At 46.6% G+C, this 22,549-nt stretch overlaps 1 protein-coding gene across 2 annotated transcripts in view; it reads left to right on the plus strand.

Annotated features, from left to right (window-relative positions):
* The window catches only part of Cplx2 (complexin 2), a 79,455-nt gene that overhangs the window by 37,756 nt on the left and 19,150 nt on the right, over positions 1-22,549 (plus strand). The gene's annotated exons all lie outside the window — the stretch shown is intronic.

The raw sequence follows: 22,549 nt of genomic DNA on the forward strand, positions 1-22,549 counted from the left end.
ATATATATATAGTTTATGATCATAAGGTAATTAGAAAAAAATTTATAAATGTATTTTTTTCTTTTTTCTTTTGGTATTGGGGATCGAACTCAGGACCTTGCACTTGCGAGGCAGGCAGCAAAACCACTGAGCTAAATCCCCAGCCCTATAAATGTATTTTTTTAACCATGATATTCCTCAAAAATTCTTCCAGATGGTAGCATCATATTTAACTTGCTACATTTATCTACAAATCAGAGATATATTTCCCCTAAGAAATGGCTAAAGAGGACAGAAACATAGATCCAGGAATTTTGTTGGAATGGGCATGTGCCCTAGTGAGTCCTAGACAATACAGGGCACCAGTGGCTTTATACCCTTATGTTCCCTTGCAAAAGGCTGCTGTTTCTATGTTTCCACATCTTTCCTCTTTTCTCAGTCACCTTCATATTTCCTCAGGACAATAGCTCAGAACTGGGCTTTTCTTGTGGAGTTGCTGGCTGTGCCCATATGATTTTCCAGCTGTGTTTTTTGAAGCCCTGAGATTCCACAACAGGCCCCACAAGCCACCTCAGGAAGCCAAAGAGGACCTAAGCAGGGGTCTCCCAGCCCATCACCACCCCGGCCAGTGCAGAGTCACACCTTCTTATCCATTGGGCTTCCATATCAAACTCATCGGAAACTAGGATCCAATTTCCTTAAAGGTTCTTAAAAACAGCTGTCTTCATGGAGGTAACAGGGAGTTTGGAGACCAAGATTTAAATCCTGACTGTATTGCCTAACAGTGAGTGACCCTGAGCAGAATGGACACATTACTTGCAAAATAGAATCACTGTCTGGCCCACAAATACAAAGTGCATGAGTTACAACATGAATGCAATGCTTAGCCTGCTAAAGGCACTTGATAAGCATTTTTTTTTTCCATCTACATAGTTCACTCTTATTTAACAAGGTAGAATAGAGCTGGGTTGCAATATCCCACTTCACCACCAGGTGAACCCCATCTGATAAAGCCATGAACAGTGCAAAGCAAATTCACACCTCACTATTTCAAGGAATGGCTTAAAAAATTCCATGTGCCCTGTTCATTTTAAATAGTTTAAACTTATTAAATTTTTTTTTAGTTTAAGAACTTAACTTCTCGTGTTCGATCCCTGGTACAAAAAAAAAAAACTTAATGCCTGGTCTTCCATGAAAGGTGAAAATTCAGTACAATTTATCAGAGGGCAAAGTCAAGAAAACCCACTAAAGCAACATTTTCCCAATGCAAAGGCACACAGTTATTCTGAGTTACACAGCTGGTTTGAGAGGGTCTTGCCTCCTCTGCATTAGTCAGTGCCAACGAAAAGGGTGGGCACAGCCAGGAAGCAAGAAGGTTGTCTTGAAGAACATCAAAGAAACACCTCTCCTTATAAATAAGCAAACAGGAGGCAAACAGACTAGGACATGATTTGAAAGGACTTTTTTCTACAGCACACTCAGCTCAGACCCTCCCCTGCACCTTCCATATGAGTGCTGTCTCCAAGACACACAACTGACTCTCACCATCTCAGAAAACAACAGAAATCCAGGAAAGTGGGCACCTTGCTAGCCTCCTGCACAGCAGATGGTGAAACAGGGATTCAAACTGAGAATTCTCTCAAAGACTGGAGACTACGCCAAGAATGTTTTAAGGTAGATGTAAGGAAAGTACTGGCTTTCAAAGCTTCAATGCACAAAGAAAAGACATTGAGGAGGAAGCTGAGTCCACAGCAATGTCTGCTAGAGGCTTCCATCTCCATATGTACCCTCTGGAAGCTTCTTAGCCTACACCCCAAAGACACACATATTCTCCCAAAGCCTGCAAACTTATCAGGAGTAAAGACACTCCAACTCATTCATGGTCAGGACTCATGGTTGCACAGAAACACACTTTGTGCAAACTCGCAGTGGGTGTACACCAGGCTTACACACATATCTGTGTGTACACAAACACACAGCAAAACATAAAGACCCACCAAGGGAGCAATCACAGGCATGGAGAGGCCACTTGCATACAAAAGAATCTCTCACCAGGAAGCTGCTAATGAAGACTACCTAAGCAAGGTCCTGGGCTGTACCTGTTCACTCTTAGCATCTCAGAACTAATGCTTCTGCTGCCATCCTAACCTCATTTCTGATCCCTAGACTCTAAAGACCTCCCATCTTCCTCTATACTGCAGGATCTGGAGGGCAGAGGTCTCTTACCAGCCAAGACACATGAGCACCTCTAATACATAGAATGTCACCAAAGCTCTCCTGGAAGGGCCACGCAGGGGATCTCCTTTCTGTGCCTCCGACCAGACTAACACAGTGGCTAGAGGCACAGGGTGGGAAACACCAGCTCCCCACCTATCCAGCTGTAAGTGTGAGTTCAGATAAGTCTTTCTTCTCTCTAAGCCTCAAATTTCTCACTAGCAAAATGAGGGTATCATCCTTGCTTATAAGGTTTTAGTGAGAAATGAGAGGAAGGTTATAGCCCATCTAGTAAGATCTGAATAAATGTCGGTTGCCTTTCCCTTGATCTTATCCTTCCAATACTTGCTACTTAATGCATAAAACAGGGAAATGGACACCATTCAATCAACCATAAGCATTTCTCCCATAGTACTTTCCCTCCAGAAGCTCAGAGAATTGCACTTGGACGTAAACAGTGATTGTCCAGCCTGAAGTGCTGTAACCAAGGGGAGGAGGGATGAGGGACAATGAGCACTGTCAGAGCCCAGAGGTGGAAATGCCCAGGACAATGGAGGTTGGAGCTGCCTTGCAAGATGGGAAATTATTTCCTCCACCCACTCCCATGCTGATACTTATTTAGCACCTACTATGTGCATGACACCTAACATACATGTTCCTGTTTAATGAAGCAATACTCCAATAATACAGCACAGAAGCAAGTATTATCTTTTCCTACAGAAGAGGAAACAGGAGGAGGGGAATGACCTGCCCACTGTCACAGAGATGAGGGTCAAGCTCGATTTTAAACTCCATGCCCTTTCCCTATATTCCCATTTTAGCTGTGCTAACCAACAGCCTCATTTCTTAGTTGTGCCCTGTTCCCCAAGTTCATTGGAAAGGCACACTGTGTCCTCCTAACTTAGACATCTTTTCAGAGTCCAGCACCCTGTGAAAGAATGGCCACAAGGTCTGCACTGTCTAGCCCTAGACAGGCCCACTGTGCAGTAGCCCTAGCACTGAGCTGTACCACCAGAGCCTAGGGAGTCTGCTAGCTCTACAACTATGTCACAGAAGAAGAAACTGAGGAAGGTGAGGCAGGGACCGGAGAGGTGAAGGCCAAGGCCCACACTCTGCAGAAAATGTTCCACCAGAGGTCCCTTATAGGCCCTGGGAGGCAGTGAGTCTACAGACCTTTTCCCTAGCTCAGCCATAGCACAGGAGTCATAGCTCCCAACAGCTAATCGCCCACAGGCTGAGCCAGGATTAAGGCAGGCTTCCCAGAGCAGGGCTGCTGCGTGGGATGAGTCAGCCAGCCAGCCAAGCAGGGTCAGTCTCTGGGCAGACAACACCAGCAGCCACCAGTGTCCATCAGCCAGCTGGGGTCAACTGGTCACAACAGCAAGCTGGCCTAGCACATGCTCTTATCCAAGCTTCCCTCTCTGTTTCCACTGTCCCTTGAGCCTTGAGGGACGTCCAAACTTGGATGCATCACTGTGACTGCCCGGTCTTTCCTAGCTCCAGATAGTGCCCCTGAGCATCAGCCAGAATGCCCTATGTCACAAATAGTGGTTGTCAAGGAGCACACATTGTGTGATGCCTCATCCACATATTCACAGCTGTGCAGATCCATGCATGCATGCACCCAGCTGTTCACACACCTTACATACTATGCAATGCGTAATGTACATATTCATACTTAGACACATTCGAGCATGCACACACCCAGATGTACACGTGTGTATTATCTTACAGTGTTACATGCATGCATATTCTAACAGTCACACAAATCTACACATGCGCACACACATACACACCGTCACCACGGCACATTCATGGCTTCCTTCTCGTTCATATTTTTGTCAATGAAGGCCCTCAGATTTTCCCTTCCTGAGGGTACTGCTGAGCAAAGGAACCCAATCCACACCACCATTTAAAGGGTTGAGAAAGATGGGATGTCAGTGCCCACCAGCAAAGGGAGAGTGGGAAGCAGGCAGAGCCGGGCATGGGGCCAGGGTCATGCTCTATGGGGCCAAACTCTAAGCCAAGTGAGACATTTCAAAATAGAGCACCTTGTCCCCCTGACCTGGGTTGCTCCAACTGCAGAGATAGTGAAGGGAGAGGAGGTCACTGCCGGCTTGGAGGCCTGGGGCCAAGCAGCTTGGCAAGCCCTCCTCAAGGAGGAATAGCAGAGTGATCCCATACCCTGCCTCTGAGGCCTCGCTGTACCCACCAGGAGAGAACTCCTGTAGTTCTCTTATTTTGCTTCCTCCTTTGGGGTCTTGCCCCATGTAGAGCAGATCTGAGGGCAGAAGACTTATGTCCCTACCCAGAAGAGATCATCCTCACCCACTCTGACCTCTCCTATACAACAAGGTTAATGATCTTGAAAAAAGGAGGTGTGGGGTTTATAAGCAACACTGTTGAGGGAGAATTTTGCAGACTGAAAGCACTACCTAAATGAGAATTATCAGGATCAGTCAGACACCAAAAGACAGGCAAAAAGAAAGAACCAAAGATTCTGCTGCAGTTTTGAGTGTTAGTGGTAGGCAGGGGACTGCCTCATGGAATTGTGAACTCCCCAAAAAGTGAGGAGTTTAATCAACAGGAGGGCTCCAAGGACCACTTCTGGCTTAAAGATTTAGAAAATCACATGAGGTCACACTTCAGGTGTCTGGAAGAGCAGGGCTAGGCTCTCTGCACAAAGCCTTTATTTAGGGGAGGCTGAGCCTTAACCTGGAGGCTGTCGTGCAGAGTTCATTCAGGCTGTTGGCTGAGTTCAATTCCTTACGGTCAGAAGACCAAGGTTCCCATTCCCTTGCTGGCCACCAGTTTGGGGACTGCTCTCAACTTCTCCTCATGTGGTCTTCTTCACCCCCATGCCAGGCCACATCCTCCCCAGAGACAAGATTGAATCTAGCACTAGCCACTTTTTACCCCTGGATTCCCAATTGGGACCCCATGGGTCAAGCACAATGCATCAGTTCTTCATGTGTTGCAGTTTCTGGGCTCCTCTGAGTAGCCTCACAGTGGGTAAAGTGCCAAGCAGCTGGGCGAGGGGTCAGGAGACACAGGCATAAGCTCCAGCCCTCTCTGTCTCCCTCTGATTGTGCAACCTCAGGAAAGCTACCTCCTTCCTCAAAGGCTCAAGATTCTCTCTGAATGATGAAAAGGGGGCAGATTTGAAGATCTCTAAGGAATCTTCTAGTTCCAAAGAAAAAGGAAGACTTTTAGGTATGATGCATTTACCAAACAGCTGCTGCATGTCATCATCACACTGATGCTCACATACCCAGGCTCAGGACAGAGACTTGCCCGAGTCCTCACAGCTGGTAGGTGGCAGAGCCGAGACTTGGCCCAGGCCTGCTTCCTTCCTCTTGGCCAGCTGCTCCAGGAGCCTTTGTCTCCCTCCATATCTGGCACCCCATGTCTGTGAGGCAGGCCTTCTGCTCTCTCCACCTGAAGAGTCAGCCTTGCACACAACCCCTCCAGGGCTGCAGGTGATCTATCTGCGGCCTGACCCCTGGGGCTTCGCTGAGCAGCACAGTCAACTCTGTCTGCAGGCCTGGCTGAGCTCAGGGGCCCAAGGCTCTCTAGAGACAGTTAAACTCCAGATGGGCGCCCCTGGGCAAGTCAATCAACCTCTCAGAGGCTCAGCTTCCTCACACAACCGACACAGGGAAGACACTTCCTATTCTTGGGGAATGTTGAGATGGTGGCACCAAGAAGTCAAAAGCAGACCCCAGACTGCACTCTGAGCATGGAAATTAAGAAGTGAAGGGCTGTAGAGGGCACCAGGAACCTCATCCCAGGCAATGTGAGGCCACTGCAGGAAGCCTCCGAGCAGGGGAGGGCTGCGATGCAGCAATGCCATGATGCGAGGGGTATTTTAGGAAGATTCTTCTGGCAACACAGTCCAGGTTGAGTTGGAGGCGCTGTGTGGGGGAGTGTGAGCAGCATTTATGCCTGGAAAATACTTGCGAAAGATTCCCACCACCCCACCACCCTCCTGCTGAGCCCTTCAGAATTTGAGGCAATCTGAGACACAGGGGCAGGGCCTAGCATTTCTCCCCCTACCCAGATTGCATTCATAACCCAAGGACCATCAACATCTTCCAGGCAAACTCAAATGAGTACCCCTGAAGAAGTAACCAAGCACTCTGGTCTGTCACCTTCATTGCACCAAGGCTAAGGAGGTGGGAGTTGAACCCAGGTCTTTAGGACACAAAATCCAGCGCTGCTCCATGCCAAGATGGCAGGCAGCCTGGGAGAAAGTGAGCCAGTCCCCAGAGCCCTGGGAGCCTCCAATAGCACTCTGGCCCAGAGCAGGGCGGAGGGATGGAAGGGTTGCTCAGCCTGAGGCCCACCTCCCCCAGGTGGTGTGCAGGAGGCTACAGAACTTTCCCAGCCCTGGCTTCCCCAGAACCCAACTGTCAGGCAACAACCATGGAGAAAGAGACAACAGACAAAACCCCAGCCTCTCTCCTCCAGTCCCTGTCACTGGCAGTGCACCATGAGGTTCTGGCCTGTTCTATTGCCAGTGAACTTCCTGGCTGTTGACCCTGACAGCACTGCTCCAAGTACCCCCCACCCCACCCCCGCCACCTTAGCAGCGTCTACAGTGTAAATGCTCCTTGCTATTCATTCAGCAAACCATTTGTGATGCTTACTTTGTTCCAGGTCCTGGGCATGGCCCTGGCATCAAAGGGATATTGAGATATTCTTAAGCAGCCCTGAGGCTGACAGTGGAGACTGGGAAGGTGAAGTGTACTGGGGACAAACAGACAGCCCCAGGAGGTAGAAGAGGAATCTCAACCAGCCAACAGCTCTGGAACAGCTCCTTAGAACCTACCATACTACAGAGAGACCTGCAGTTGGGCATAGTAGCTAAGGACAAGTGGGCAGGAAGAACAGCAGTGCCCTGAACAGCAACAAAGGCTGAGGCATGAAGAGGGGTCAAAGAACAGGTAGACAGATTGCTACTAGTGAGAATAGTTTGCCTGACGGGGTTGGGAAGGGTCCCTGGGCCATGTAATCTGAGCTGAGTCTTGCAGGGGTGTACAAGGGAACCTGGTGACGTAGGAGGCAAAGGCATGGCCAGCAAAGAGAGAAGCAGGTGCAACACTAAGGCAAGAAAGAGCAGGGTGTCTCCCAGAAATTGCAGGATTTCATTGTAACCAAGGGGCTGTCCTAGACAGTGCTCCAGTGTCTCCTCATGGACACTTTATTCTAGTCAGGGAAACAAATAATACACATGCAAATAAATATGCTTAAGCCAACAAAGATAAAATAACTTCAGATAGTATAGTAGTGAATGCTACAAAAACCATGAAGCTGAGTGATATGATAAGGAGAGGCACCTTGTTTTAAAATGAAGTGAATGAGGAAGGCCTCTCTGAAGAGTGGGCATTTGAAGCAGAATGTGAATAGCAGGAATGAGCCAACCAAGTAAAGACATGAGAAAAGAGTGTTCTGGGAAGAGAGAGCATCAAGTACACAGATCCTGAGGCAGGAACAAGTTAAGCAGTTCAAGGCAGAAAAGGAATCTGAGTGATTGGAGTGGAGTGAGGGAGGACAAAGCAAAGGGGACCAGGGAGAAGAGGGGGCTGTGCTCACACAGGGCCTCAGAGACCCAGGAAATGATTGGATTTTGTCCTAACCATGGTGATTTTACTCTAAGCTAATGGAGACATTTGAAAAAAGAGCTTCCATGATTTATGCTTTTTAAGATTCTTCCACCTGCCACAGGTAGACCATGTGGTGGTGTTTCATTGCCAATCTGTGTTCTTCTGTATACTGCAAGACATCCTCATTTCTCCAGGTGTAAACAGAAAATAAACTCTTCTTAGCTTGTTGGGTGGGGCTGGCCTATTCCTTGTTACCAGCCATCTCCTATTGGGTGTGGCTGTAGCTCAAAGCAATGTCCTTTGAAAGAACACCAACAGGCCAGCCACCCTTGAGCCAGGAAAGGGGACTTATCAATTCTGTAGGAATGCAGGATAGTGAGTTTCCAAAGACGTCTTCTTGGTATTATTCTCCAAAACCACAGAATCTTCCTTAGGCCTAGGTGTATCAATGCCTCACCTCATGCATACAAGTTCATGAGTGCAGCTGAGCCTCATGCTAGATGTTGAAGGTACAAAGACAAATCAGACTTGACCTGGAGGGGCTTGCAGCCTGATGAGATGACACACCAAGCAATGACTCACCTTGAGTGTAGGTGTGCCCAGTAGACAGAGGTGCCACCCTTACCATGAATAGCCCAGCTGAGAAAAAATGAGGAAAAGCTCCCAGACAGATGTTCTCTGTGCAGGTCCTGACTGAGGTCCTAACAGGAGAAGCCTGACTTTAGAATTGGAGTCACCCATGGTGGTGCCTTCAATTTCCAGCAATGTGACCTTGAGCAGGTCCCTTAACACCTCTAAGGCTCTATCTCCCCCTGCAAGCTCCCTCCTGGCACAGTTCTGGCCCTCAGGTGATAAGGCAGGTGTTAAGCAACACAGAGTGGACTCTCAGTCAACATTAGTATCCCTGGACTATCAGTGGACTTGTACCTCTGAGGAGAATGACCATGTCACTCTAAGCGCAAGAAGCATTTTACATGTCATCTGTTTGCTATGGAATGAGGATCTCCCAGGGCACCGAAGAGGCCACACAAAGGTCATCCCCAGGGGAATGTGCATCCATGCAGAAGGCCACAAGCACTGCATCAAGATCTGTCAAGGGTGTGACAATACCTCACAAGCATGGGACATGCTGCTGGTGCTGATGAAAATACTGAAGTATGCAAATGATTTTTTTTCTAGAAAATTAGGGTGGATCCAAAGATTTTCCTATAACAACAGACTCAGTAATCTCACAGCACCCATATTTGGGGCCTTGGGCTGAGAAGATGGCAAGAGGTCCCCTGTGTGGCTGTCACTTGCATCCCCTGCAGGGCTCCATATTGTGGACAACAGGGAAAGTGTGGGCATAGGGGGTGGCATTTGGAGCAGGCCTTGAAAAAAGGGCAGGTTTGTACCTATGGAAAGAGTGAGCCTGGCAGGAAGAGAGTGGGTGGGAGACAGAGGCAGGAATGCCGCAGCAGGCTCAGGGAGCATCTGGAGGTGGTTTTTTTAGTTTGGTTTCTGGTTTTGTTTTTCTATTGTTGTTCTTTTGTTTGTTTTGGGCTTGGGTTATTTGTTTGGCCAAAATTTTCTAGACGCCAGAAAACTGACCAGAGCAGCAGATGGAAAGGTAAAGAAGGTCACAATGAGAAGGACTTTAACCACCAAGGTTAGGTGTGAGGCTCTGAGAAACACACCAGGACCTCCTCAGATGTCCCTTCCCTTGATGTTTTACATCCAAAAGTTCATGGTCAAATAAGTTCTGGAAATGTCACTCATTGCATCATCTCTCTGAAAAATCACAGTCCACAACAGTGCACTAAAATCCCTGGGAAGTCTTACAGGGAGGAATCTGTTTGACTTCATTTAGCCAAGCAACCCTCACTCTCGACCAAAGGTTCCCTTAGTCACAGAATCTCCACTGATACTGCACATTCTGCTTTGGGAAATGCCTCAGTAGAGGGGCTGAGTTGCTGACCACTCTGAGCAGGATTAAAGCTGAGCTCACAGAGGAATCACCACCTGCATGGGACCAGAACAGAAACCGGAATGTAGATGACGATGAGCCAAGAGCCTGGGTTCTGCCAGTGGAACTGAAGACTGAGGAATGCATAAACAGCAAGAGGGGAGGAGGGTTAGGGTGGGGAGAGGTCATCCAGGGTAAATAGCCCAGATGGGGCATCAAGCTGACCAGAACTCTGAGGCTGAGAAACCAGAGAGGTGGCAAAACTGCAGCCTACAGAGTCTTAGCAGGGATGAACAAGTCCAGCCCAAGGCATCTTGCACGTAAGGAGCTTGTGGGCAGGTGGCTATGTCCCTTTGGAGGCCACAGGGCTGCTTTTTTTACCTTCCTGAAGTTACCTTCAGGTTGGAAGCCACCTCTTTAGGTTTGATTTGAAGAGGTCCTTCAAGAAACACCAATGCTGTTCTTTCATTCTTGTGCTTAACACTTGTCAGGGCTTCCTTAGTCCAAGCCCAGACTCAAGCCTACACCTCACAGATGGCTCTGCCCTCTCACAGATGAGCGGATTATCCCAAATAATGGGCATGTAAATGAGGACCACAGTGATGCCTGAACACAGCCCTCATGGGGCAGGAATGGTGCTGCCCTCCGAAGGCATTGTACATCCTGAGTTGTAGTCATTAAGAGGAGAAAGAGCATCTGGTACAGCACATGCAGCTCAAGGTGCAGAAGGTTTGGAGAAGAGAGAATCCATGGGTGGAGAAAGATCCTACAACAACAGAGCATGTCATGGCCCAGGCCTCAGCTTGCCCACCTGTGCAGTGGGTATGCATGCCAGTCACCTCACTGCAGGTTCCACGGTAAGGATCACAGAGGAATGGCTGTGGACACTCCATCCTCTACTCACCAAGTACTGCTAGGCCCTGGGCCAGCCTCAGGTGCCACAGAGAGAAGAAAAAACATTAAGGCCAAAGTGAGCCCTAAGGCCACACAGGTTATTTTTTTTGCCCTCCAGACTTTAGGAGGTTGTTACCATTGGCATCAAAGCTGGGGCAGTCCCCAGCTCCCAGGGATTGGGCCCCAGATGTGTGCGTCTGGCAGCCACACTCTGGTCCTGGCTCGAGTCTGAGGATCCGTGGGCCGTGCAGATGTATTGTGACAAGACTGCCACAGCTTCTGCAGCATCCTGAGTCAAAATAAGCCCTTCTCTTGGGCAGCCCCTGGGATGGGCTATTTCTGCACTGCATTCTTTTTTTCCATACAGGGGGCTGAGCAGCAATGATCCCAGCTAAAAACAGAAGCTGCCTCAGCTGGAGCCCACAATACCCCCCCACACACAACCGACACATCAGCACACGACTGTCAGGAACTCGGGAAGTCTTTGTGTGGGCTCAGACTCAGATTATTTCCTGGAGGGCAGTCAGTGCAACCCCAGGAGCACTTTGATAACCCTCCCACGCCAGAGAGTCCCAGAGAATTAAAACAGGCCCTTACATGTGTGCAAAGATGAACTAACTTCTTGCCCATACAGCAACTTGGTGAGGTGGCTGCTCTTTTTCCTGTTTTAAAGATGAGCAAACTGAGGCTCAGAGATCTGACCCTGCAGCAGACAGAAGAGAGATCTGACCGCATGGCTGTCAGATTCTCTAGGTAGAAAGAAAAAGCCTGAGAAAGGAAATGGAACTGAAGCAAAGGTGGTTGCGAACAGTTTTCTCAATTTCATCAGATCAGGATCAAAGTGCAGGCGTTCCTGTTCTCAGTGCAGTCACTTTGACATATAGCATCTTATTTTAGTGTTCTACACAGCCCTGGAAATTGGAATTATTAGCCTTCTTTTCTGAATGGGGAAACCGAGGACCTGAGTGACAAAGTGTCTCCTTCCTATTTGGTTACAACAAATGGTATTAGAATTTATTCTTGTTTTTCTCTTTTTCATACACATACCTCAGGTGCATCCATGAGAAGGTCTGTGTGTCCTAGACACTTCCTTCATATTAGCCCCACCCACACCCCGCTTCAGTGACCAGAGGGTTAGCCTCAGACTCAGGGCCAGCACTGGGCCTCAGCAGCACAGAGCCAGATGTTAATAGAGTTTTCTTCTCATTGTGTTTATGCACATTGTTCCCCTTTGCATATAGCAAGTGACTGTGGTTTGCAGGTTAAAGTGGCCCTTTGAGGATTCTTTTTTAAATAAATGCAATCAAGGGTTTTATTTTTGCAAGTAAGTGAAATTAGACAGAAATGTTAAGTCAGTATCATAGGTGGCATGTAGATGTGGCAAAATCCACAGAGGTGCCACTCCAGCAGTGAGGCTGCGGATGCCCTGGCTCCTGGCCTCTGGGCCAGCCTTGGTGCCAGCCTCACATAGTGCAACAAGCATAGCTGTGAGGATCCCTGGGGACTGGCTCCAATGCAGCTCCTGCCCCTCCTTCCAGGGAGCTTCACCTCAGCAGCTCCAGGCCTCAGCTGCTTCCTCTCATCTGCTGAATGAGCTGGCACTCCAGGCCTCATTTATGTCTGAGACCCAGTACCACCATAAGTTTGCTGACAAATATCTACTGTCCCATAAGAAATGCTGGGGATAAGGGAAAAGTCCTTGGGGGAAAATACATGAGAAGACATAAGAGCTGATAGTATAAAGTCAGCATTGTCCACCTTCATCTCTTCTCTCACCTCCAAGTTCCAGTCTTTCTTAAGGAAAGCAAGGGTTCTGAAAGCACACAACCAGGACTCAGATCCCACCTGCCTCTTTCAGCCAAACAATCACAAATCAGTGGCTACGTGATCCCCACTCACCTTTCTCCTCTGTAGGGAGGGGTCCTCAAGGAGGACCTTCCTAGGTTGTCAGGGGTGGCCTAAATTCATGTAGGTGGAGAACTTTCAGCAACCCTGGTACAGAACCTGTGACTCCATGTCCAGCCCTGGCTCAGCAATTCCAGGTATTATCGCAAGCCTGGCATGAACTCTGCAAAGTGGGCTCAGAGACACGCAGTTCTTTGTCCCAGATCACACAGCCAGAAAGTGCTGGGACAGAGGGAGAAGCCCAGGCTCTCCAGCTTTGGCCCTGGTTCCTTTTTTGCAATACCCCTAAGCTCTTGCCCACCTGCATTCCCTTGCCCTGTGGCTCTCCTGCTCCTCACAGCTCTTCCCTCCTTTGTTCACAAAAAGACTTTTCTTTTCACCAGGGACAGTCATCCTCCTTCTGCCAGGGGGTCATCCTGATAGCTTCATCCCACATCCCAAACCTTGTACTGTCCTTGCCATTTCCAGTCCAGCCTAGAATCTCCCCAGGAAGTCACCAGGAAAACAAGGATCCTTCTGATGGGATGGGACAGAATCCCAACTCATACTGGCAAAGCAAAAAGAACCAACCCAATCTCTCTGAGCTTCAGGTTTCCCGTAAGCACAATGGGGTCATAATCATGCATATAACACAGTTGAAGCAAGGATTAAATAAGGTAATGCGCGTTAAAGCTTTAGAATTGTGCCTGGCAAATAGTATTACTAGTATATTACTTGTACTGCTGTTTTTATTACCACTACTCAAAGGATGATGAGACACTGGTTTATCTTCAAAGATCTCACTGTCTGGCAGGAAAAGCCATACATATGGATACAAAGATAAGTAAGCATCCAAGATCACAGGAAGCCCACAGGACAGCAGAGCAAAATCAAATTCTACAGGGTCAAAATGATCCAACGCTGTAGTCAAACAGGTGCACAGTTATCTGGCGCCATGGTGGGAGCAGAAGAATTATACAATTCATTTATTCAGCAAACATTTACCAGGTGCCCACCATGGGCTGGGCACTGTGCCAAAGCATCAGGCTGCAGCAATGGCCAGACAGACGGCATCTCTGTTCCTGTGGGACTCCCACCCAGTGGAAGAGAGAAACCTGGAACAATTATGGAAGTTCAGTCAAGCTAAGAAAAATTATATTAGGCCACAACAGAAGATCTACCAGGAGGCAGTATAGTCTGAAGGTATAGCCAGGAAAGGCTTCTTCCCTAGGGAATTGGGGGCTAAGAGACATCAGAGAATAGTAGGGGAAATAACTGGATAAGACCCAGAGAGTAGACATTACAAATCTAAATTATAATTTTATCCCCCTTCTACCATTAAAGCAGAGTAATTGAGGCATGGTCTAGAGTCCAAATGCTTTGAGTCTAATCTCAACTTTATCATGTACTACATGTGACACCTTAGCCAATATAACAAATCTATCTCAGCCCGAGCTCCCTCACTAGATTAATTAAAGTAACAAACATGGAGTACATAGTATAATGCCAGCTGATCCTGCTTTAGATGCAAGTGAGAAAAATGAATGAAAATAGTTTAAGGGTAGAAATAATTATATTAATTCCTGTAACTGAAAAATTCAAGGGAATGAATTGAATTTCAGGCAGGGCTTGATCCAGATGTCCACACAATATCATCAGGTTCAGCCTCTCTCTATTAGCTCTGCTTATCTCCAGCTTAGCTTCCCTCTTAGGCAGCCTCTTTCTATACCATGGCTCCAGGCTCATTCTTTCCCAGTTTAGTAACTCCAACAGAAAGAAATTTTTTCTAATATTTTCAAAACAAGTCCCGCAAGTGAGTAACACTGGACCATCTTGGGTAACAGGTCCATTCCTTAATCCTAGGCCTGGGTTACATTAAAATCCCTAGAAACTGAGGGAAGGGGAATTCAATTCTACCCAAACCAAATGGTCAGAGAACTAAGGAGAAACACTGCTATTCAGAAGAAAGGCTATAGGACCAAAGAAGGAAACCTACAATATGTCACCATAGCGACTTGTCATTTATCCATTTTTGGTTGCTATAAAAGAATAACTGAGCTGGGTAATTTGTAAGGAACAGAGGTTTACTTTGACTCATGGTCCTTGAGGCTGAGACATCAGAGGATGGTGCTGACACCTGCTGAGCTTCTGAGCCTCATGCTGCTTCAATTCATAGCATGATGAAGACGATAGAAGAGGGGCAGCCTCACCTTATAACAAACAACCTACTCACCTCTGTAACCAACTCAGGTCTTGGAGTTCAGGAACTCATTTGCAGGAGGAAGGCATTAATCCATTCCTAAGGGCTCCATATGACCAAACACCTCCCACGAGGGCCCACCTCCTAGTACTGCTGCATTGAGAAACTAAGGCTCCAAAAACATGGACAATCTACAGCACCATTACACAGACACAGGCCAGCCATGCTAGAGCAATCAGTGACACTCGGAGTGCTGAAAAGCTCCTCAGTGCAGCCACATCTACACCCAACCATTAAGTGAGCTCTATACCCCAGTCAGAAAAAGAGAGATGAACAACACAGATGCCAGCAGCCTGCATACAGTCCATGGTGCCTCCTAGTTGTATGAACTTACTGTGTTTTCTGCCTGCTCTCTGCCTCTTTCCTTATCTGTAAAATGGGCATAACAACAGCATTCATAGCATAGGGTTGCTGAGCAATATAAATGAGGTAGTATATATAAAGCTTGTAGAAAATTCATCTTCATTAAGCCCCCTCCTGTGTGCCTCACACTGAGCTGAGCACTCCAGGACAGTCTTCATTTAATCTTCACTGTAGCCATTATTATTATACCCCTGCATTTTGGAAGAAGGAAATGAGTCTCAGAAAGGTGCAGTGATGTGCTGCAGGTCACCCAGCCAGTGAATGAGGGAGCCAGTGCCCAGCCCTAGGCCTTCAAATGCAGCATCTGAGCTCCTGCCACACTGTGCCTGGAATCTACATGCCGGGGAATCTAACAACCCAGCAGCCCAAGTCCAGAGAGAGAATAGGTTTCCAAGGAGAAGGAGGAGAGGTGTTGAGAACATTCAGTTATTTACAGGATGCCGTGTGGGTTGTTCTGTGCAGTAGGGAGATGTCCCGAGGTGAGCAGGAAAGGGAAAATGCTGGTCCTCAGTTTCCTCATCACAGGACAAAGACAACAATGCCAGCCTTTCAGAGAGGGCAATCAGATGAAGGAAGCAGCAAGTGTGCAGGGCCCATGCCACATCCAGAGTACAGCAAATTCTTGCAGGGCAGAGATAAGAGGAAGAAGTCAGGTGGCAGTGGCCTTCATCTGTGGGATCAAGGCTTGACCCCAGGAACCGTGGCCTCGGTTTCCCTAGAAATGAGAATATAATCTGCAAGGATCTTTAATGAAAGACCTCAGTTCTCCAAAAATGGCAATTTGCTAATGAAATTGATTAGACAAATGCAGTGAAGAGAATTTGGGACCAGAAGCAAACGAATTCAGAGATGCATGATGGATCTAGTCTGATATTTAAACCTCCTGAGGCTCCGATCTCAGCCTGGCAACATCCAGCCCTCTCATCAAGGCTGATGAGATCCATATGATCTTGGTTCTTACCACACTTCCTGTCACCCAGGCTCCACGCTGTCCCAGGACAAGGCCAAGCTCACTCCCAGCTCAGGGGAATGAACTTCAGGTCTAACCTAGCCCAGATCTTCATAAGGGCCTCTTCCTGTCCTTCAGGTCAAGCATACATGTCCTCTCCAGGACTCTTTCCTAGACTCCCCTGCTCCATCTTCTTTCTCCCATTACTCAGGTTTACTTCTTCAAGGCACTCACCACTTTGAAGTACCTGCCTCTATATTTGCATGCTAATTCCTGTCTAGTCTCACCAGAAATGCTCCATGAGGCCAGACCATACTCTGCCTTATTCACCACACATTCCAGCATCATACCAGGTGCATAGCAAGTCCCTGGGGGACAATGCTCACTGAATGCATAGATGCTGATCTTTTCAGCCATGGGTGTGACAACAGTTAACTCTAGCTGCTGTTTACTGCATGCCTCCCAAGTGCCAGGCCTGTTCATACACTATCTCAGCCAAGCAACACGCCTGCAGAGCAAGTATCCATAGCCTGCTATGCAAATGAGAAAAGTGAGGCTCAGGGAGGAAGGCTGACTTGCCAAAAGTAACACAGTGAGCCCAAGCAGTACTCTAAAGCCCCTTCTGTTCAGCTATGCCTGGGAGAAGAGCTTTGAAGAACAGTAAGTTATAGGAAGTGAGGGGAAAATTCGAAAAGACATTTCTGTAGTTCCAGAGTGCTGGAGCTGCAAGTTATGAGATGTATGCCTGAAACAGAGCTGGCCAGAGTACATCCACATCCAGTTTATCTCTCTTCCTGGGCAAAAGCAACACTGCAATAAGTAGTGAGCAGAAATGTGGCTACCAGTGAATCTATTAGGCCATTTGAGGAGGACTTCATTAAAGTGTAGACAGAGTGGTGAACAGATCCCACCAGGATGATGCCATTTTCCAGGGCAGGGAGAGAACAGTTGATAAACCTACACAGTTTGTAGAAGGGACCACTCAACAGCAACCATGGACTTCGGCAGAAGGACGCTCTGATTGCCCTCTCTTCTTTGCCTCTAATTGCTTCCTTTACATCTTCAATAAAACCTAACCAGAAGCCCAATATTGAGATTGTGGTATCACAAGCTGTTGGAGCCTCTATGAGCTCTACAAACCTTGCACACAGCCTGTCTCCTCCCACCACAGTCTTGCATGGTCTGACTATAGAATGCAAAATAAAACTAAACAACAAAAAAAAAATGAGCTAAGGAGGGACATCTTAAAGGCTATTGCAAAGCAAAGGGCATCTTTGAGAAGACAAAAAAGAATGAGCTAAGGAGAGACATCTTAAAGGCTATTGCAAAGCATAGGGCATCTTTAAGAAGACAGAAAATGAATGACAGGTCCAAAAAGCCCACTCGGGGGAGGGAATTTGAAATTATGCACCCAGAAGATATTGTGAAAGTCACCTTGGGAATAACTGGAGGACCAAGAACAAGAGGTCTTTCAAATACATCAAATGCAAAAGAGGTCAAATAAAGTACTGGCAAAACGTTTGATGATCACAGCTCCAGGACAGATCACAGAGATGAAAAAGTGATATCCAGAAGATCTGAGCAAACTTCAGTCTCAGCCTCCACTGAGGAGGATCCCAGGGGAAATTCCTGCTCCCAAATTATCTTTTGCAAGTAGGGGTACTAAAGGCACTGTTCTCATGGGCAAATATTCCAGCTTCAATTGACAAACTAGATGCAGACAAATCACCAGAAAAGTATGGCACCCACCCAAGAATGCTAATAGCACTCAAGGGTGAAACTGCAGAGCTACTGTCCAAAAATATGTGCATCTTTAGGAGATGTGGATCTATGAACTGGGCACTGTGGGTATGAAGTCAAAGTCTCCACTTGGATAAATCTCTGAGTAAGGACCAAAACTGTGAGCTTGTTCTCAAACTTCAGTCAACATGACCGTAGGGTCCAAGTTGTTGTAGTTCAGGAGATGGTTTAGAGATCAACAATCTTTAGCTATTTCTTGGAATATAATAATTGTACATGGTGAACCCTTCCAAGTTCTTGAATGATCAGTTTTCTAATCAGGAGAAGATGCACAGTTTTAAAATTACAGATTCCAGCAGGTCTCTTCCAGGTGGCCAACTCAGAAACCCAATACAAATCAATTTAAGTATGAAGGTAGCATTTATTGGCTGGCAGATGGTAATAGTCACTAGATGTTCATGCCCATAGTCTACCAGCCCTGAAAATCCCATAAAATAATCTGTTTCTCACTGGTTCTAGCTGACATCCCCAGGATAGCTCTCATTGGCTTAGCTTATGTCACTTGGCATCCCAGAGCCAATCACTGTGGCCAAGTAGATACTCAATGTTCTCATTAGCTGGTTATGGATGTAATGCCCACCCAAAGAAGTGGGGTGTGGACTCAATTCTACCAGGTTCACAAAGACTGAGTGTGGGGGAGAAGAGGAACTCCAAAGAGACCAGACAGGTCAAAGATGTATTTATCATCACAGCAAATAAAACCAAAAACATCCCAAAGACAAAGTGCCACTATGATGAGGCCTATGCATAGAAAGAGTTCATGAGGTTACATATGTAGACTGAGAAATGCAAATAGAAAATAACAGATTTAAACAATGTTGCCCCCAGCAAGGGGCCCAAATCTGCAAGTCTTACCCCTGAAATGGGAACCTCAAGGTCCCAGGGTTGAAATGGTTTATTTCAACCCTGAGCAGGTGGGGCAATGTTATGCAGGTGCCCACCTCTGGAAATATTTGTTGACCATTCATAATCAAAAAAGCGTTGAATGACAATGGGGATTTAGGGATGAGCAAAACATGCTTCTTGCCTTCAAGTGGCTTATAGCCAGTAGGAAGAGATAAGCAAAGATCATAAATTAAGGATGAGACAAAATGAACATCCAAAGGAGTATTATTTGGAAAAGAATCACAGTAAACAGGCTAGTAAAGGAGGCACAAATCAGATCAAGAGAGGCCTTCCTGTCTCGGGCTGCAGGCAATGGTGAGTCATCGAAGGCTTTTGAGCATGGGAGTGACATGAGCAGGATGAAGCTTCACCGTCTTAATGGAGCCAGATAAGACCCAGTGGAAAGTCAGAGATGATCAAAGGGCTGGCAACAGGCATGTGGAGAGAAGACTGGAAAGCTGAAGGCAGGGGAGCCTTGATCAAAGCCAGCTGGGGGAGCACATCGGCTTTCCGCTGCTGGGCTTTGCAGCTTGGAGCTTTACTGGGAAGTCAGGGAGAATGCTGCTTTGTTCAACTCCCATGACCGAGGTGAGTGTCACACATAAACAAAATATCATTTATATAAATGCCATCCCACCCACCCATCCAAACAGTGGATGTGGTCTGGAAATGGAGAATAAATCACAAACAGAGAGCTTCTGGAAGCATCATAAGTGACATCACAAAAGAAGTATAAGAGCCCTACCAGAGAATCTGGTATGTTCCTTATTCCTTTACTAAACAATCATTTCCTGAGGGCCTGCCTTGGACTCAGGAACCCAGAGCCTTGAAGCACCCTTTGTCTTATTCTGTTATAGCCCTCCTTTGGGAATCACCCTGCCTGTGTGTTTGTGTGTGTGGTGCAGTGTGCATGCACACACACCAAGGCAGTGTCCAATTCCCCTAATAGATGAGAAATAAATTTGTATACTATTCTTACCATTGTAGCCTGGCCCTAAAAGAGTCCCTGGCAGGTAGTGGGTGCTCAGTAACACCCTTGGTGCTCTAGGGATCGGCTCCAGGACCCCAGACTCCCCATCCTTACCCCTACGATATGAAAACTCTCAAAGGCTCAAATCTTGTATGTAAAATGGCATAGTATTTGTATATAACTTACATAAATCTTCCCTTATACTTTAAATCATCTCTAGATGTCTTATACTAATAGAAAATGTAAATGTTATAGAAGTAGTTAATACTGTACTGTATTATTTAGAAAATAATGACAAGAACAAAGTCTCTACATGTTCAACAGAGATACTTTTACCCCCACCAAATATGTTTGATCCAGATGAATGCAGAACCTGTAGTTGCTGTGTTTCATTTGGATCATATGACGTGGGCTAAGTTAATCTGTACATATAGATGTACAGAGAATGTGCATAAGTTCCATGCAAATGCAATATACAAGAGAGTTGAGACTTTTTTTTTGTACTGGGGATCAAACTCAGGTCCTTGCACATGCGAGGCAGGTGCTGGAACCACTGAGCTAAATCCCTAGCCCTTATACAAGAGACTTGAGCATCCAGCAGTGTTAGTAACCATGGTGGTCCTGAAGCCAATACCCCACAGATAGTAAGGGATAAATGTACACAGATGGGCTTTGCCAAAGCCAGTGACACACGAGGGAGGAGTGGGTGTCGGGTGGCAAAATAAGCTGTGACCACCATGTGTTTTAGGAAAAGAGTAATGCAGTCAGATGCTTTTGAAAGCCATGACTCTCTTACAGAGCTGAAAGCTAGTTAGAAAGCAACTTAGAAGACCAGCACAGAGGCAGGAACAGTGATTGGAGGATGAATGTAAAAGCTAGGCCAAGGCAAACTGAGCATATGTAAGCAAAGGGCTGTCACAGAGGAAAACTGCTCAATGAAGTCCTTAGGGCATCACTCTGGGGTCTTGACCTACAACCCTCATCAATTTTGATCACCTGGAACACACAGCATCATTAACAATATATCCTGGGCAAGGTCCCCATATAAGATGTCCTAGTAAAGTCACCTAAACCAGTTGCCAAGAAGCAGCAGACCCAGTCTCAGCTTCCAAAATCCTACCACCTCTTTCTCTGGACATGTGGCCACTGGTAGAGGCACACCAGCTTCAAATGTTGATGCCACTGCTTCTTGGCTGTGTTACCCTGAACAAGTTGCTTAAGCTCTCTGAGTCTGAATATCACATTCTGAATATAAAGTGGAGGTAATGACATTTAAAGTAACGAAGGCACAAGCATAGGGATTAAATCAGATAAAGATTATGAATCACCTACCCCAGTGAGAGGCTCACTAAATGAAAACTCCTTCCTTTTTAGCCCTTTAAGCTTTTCCCTGGCTTCATCTTCCCAAGACCTCTCTAACCCTTTGCTTACCAGATAAAAGGGGGTTTTGTATTATTTTGTTTTCCTGCAAGAAGGAAACAACTGGAGGTTTAGTAGTACCGAAATAGCCATTTTTAGACTTGAGGTAGAAAATTCCTCCTGTCTTGGGTCCAAAGTCTAAGCCCCCTCTGGATTTCCATTGGGTGACACCATTTGGGGACACAATATCCCAGTTCCCTGTATGCTGGAGAGGAAGGGAGAAAGCCAAACAGTGGGGTACAGAAGTAGAAAAACACCTCATTTTTCTCTAAACTTTAGATTTTCTTTCTCGTTCCAACTTAAACTCAGAGAAATTGCAAAGCAGAATCCTTTAGTCAAGACTGTAAAAGAAGGTTTTGTCTAATGGTCACTCTGTCCTAAACTTCAGAAAAGAATACGGTGCCTCACTGGACTGTTCAGGAGGGAAAAGAGAATGGCTGCTTGCAGGGCTGTGCTACTGTTTCGCCAGCAATAAAAATCACCCAGGGAGGGAAGGACCTATCTCCTGTTTCACTGAAAAGAAGCTAAACTGTGCAGAAAAATCACATGCCCTAGTCACATAGACAAGAAGACTGAGATTTAACTATACATCTCCACGTGGCCACAACCCATCTCCGTCCCCTCCAGGAAGTCACTGAGATAACTTTGATGGCCCCAGAGCCTTCTCCAGCTGCCCCTACCCCTTCCCTGCTTGGGCATCCAACTCCATCTGGCTTGCAAGCTGTGTGTATTTGATTCTTCTCAGAGCTCCTCTTCACTAGGACAGCTCTTAGCGTGTTGTATTATTGTGCACTCTTTGAGGGCATCTCTCCCCCGCCTGCTTCTGAGAGTCTCGGATCTGAAAGGATCTCAAGAGTGTGAATTGGTGCATGTGTTATCTCTCAATGGAGTGTTCACATCTCTCGTTGTGGAACAAAGAGGGAAAGAGAAACTCCGAAATTTCTTATTCTTTTGTGTAGGAGAGTGCCTGGAGTGTCATAGGCCCTTCATATATGTTTGATAAATGAATAAGTACATGAAAAACACCTACCACATAGTGTTGTGGAATGGCTTAAATGACTGATGATATCCTGAAAACAACACGTGACATGATGAAAGTGTTTTAAGAAATGTGAAGGTGGATGCTGAGTTCTCCCTAGGAAAGAATACTCACCCAGGAGTTAGAAGTTTCATTAACTTGTGTGACTTCAAGAAAGGTCCTCCCCCACCAAAAGAAAGAAAGGTCCTCCCCATAGGAGCTGAACATAAAGATGTCCTTTTTATTACTGACTTTTCCTGTGTGTTTCATTGCCCATTTTTATTCCCTTGCCCTAAACACCACCTCCCACACATACACACATACAAAAAAAACCCCCACATATTCTGTCTCTCTCCCTCCCTC

Source organism: Fukomys damarensis, unplaced genomic scaffold (assembly GCF_012274545.1).
Source record: "Fukomys damarensis isolate Sample0158 unplaced genomic scaffold, DMR_v1.0_HiC HiC_scaffold_9, whole genome shotgun sequence".
Taxonomy (NCBI): Eukaryota; Metazoa; Chordata; class Mammalia; order Rodentia; family Bathyergidae; genus Fukomys; species Fukomys damarensis.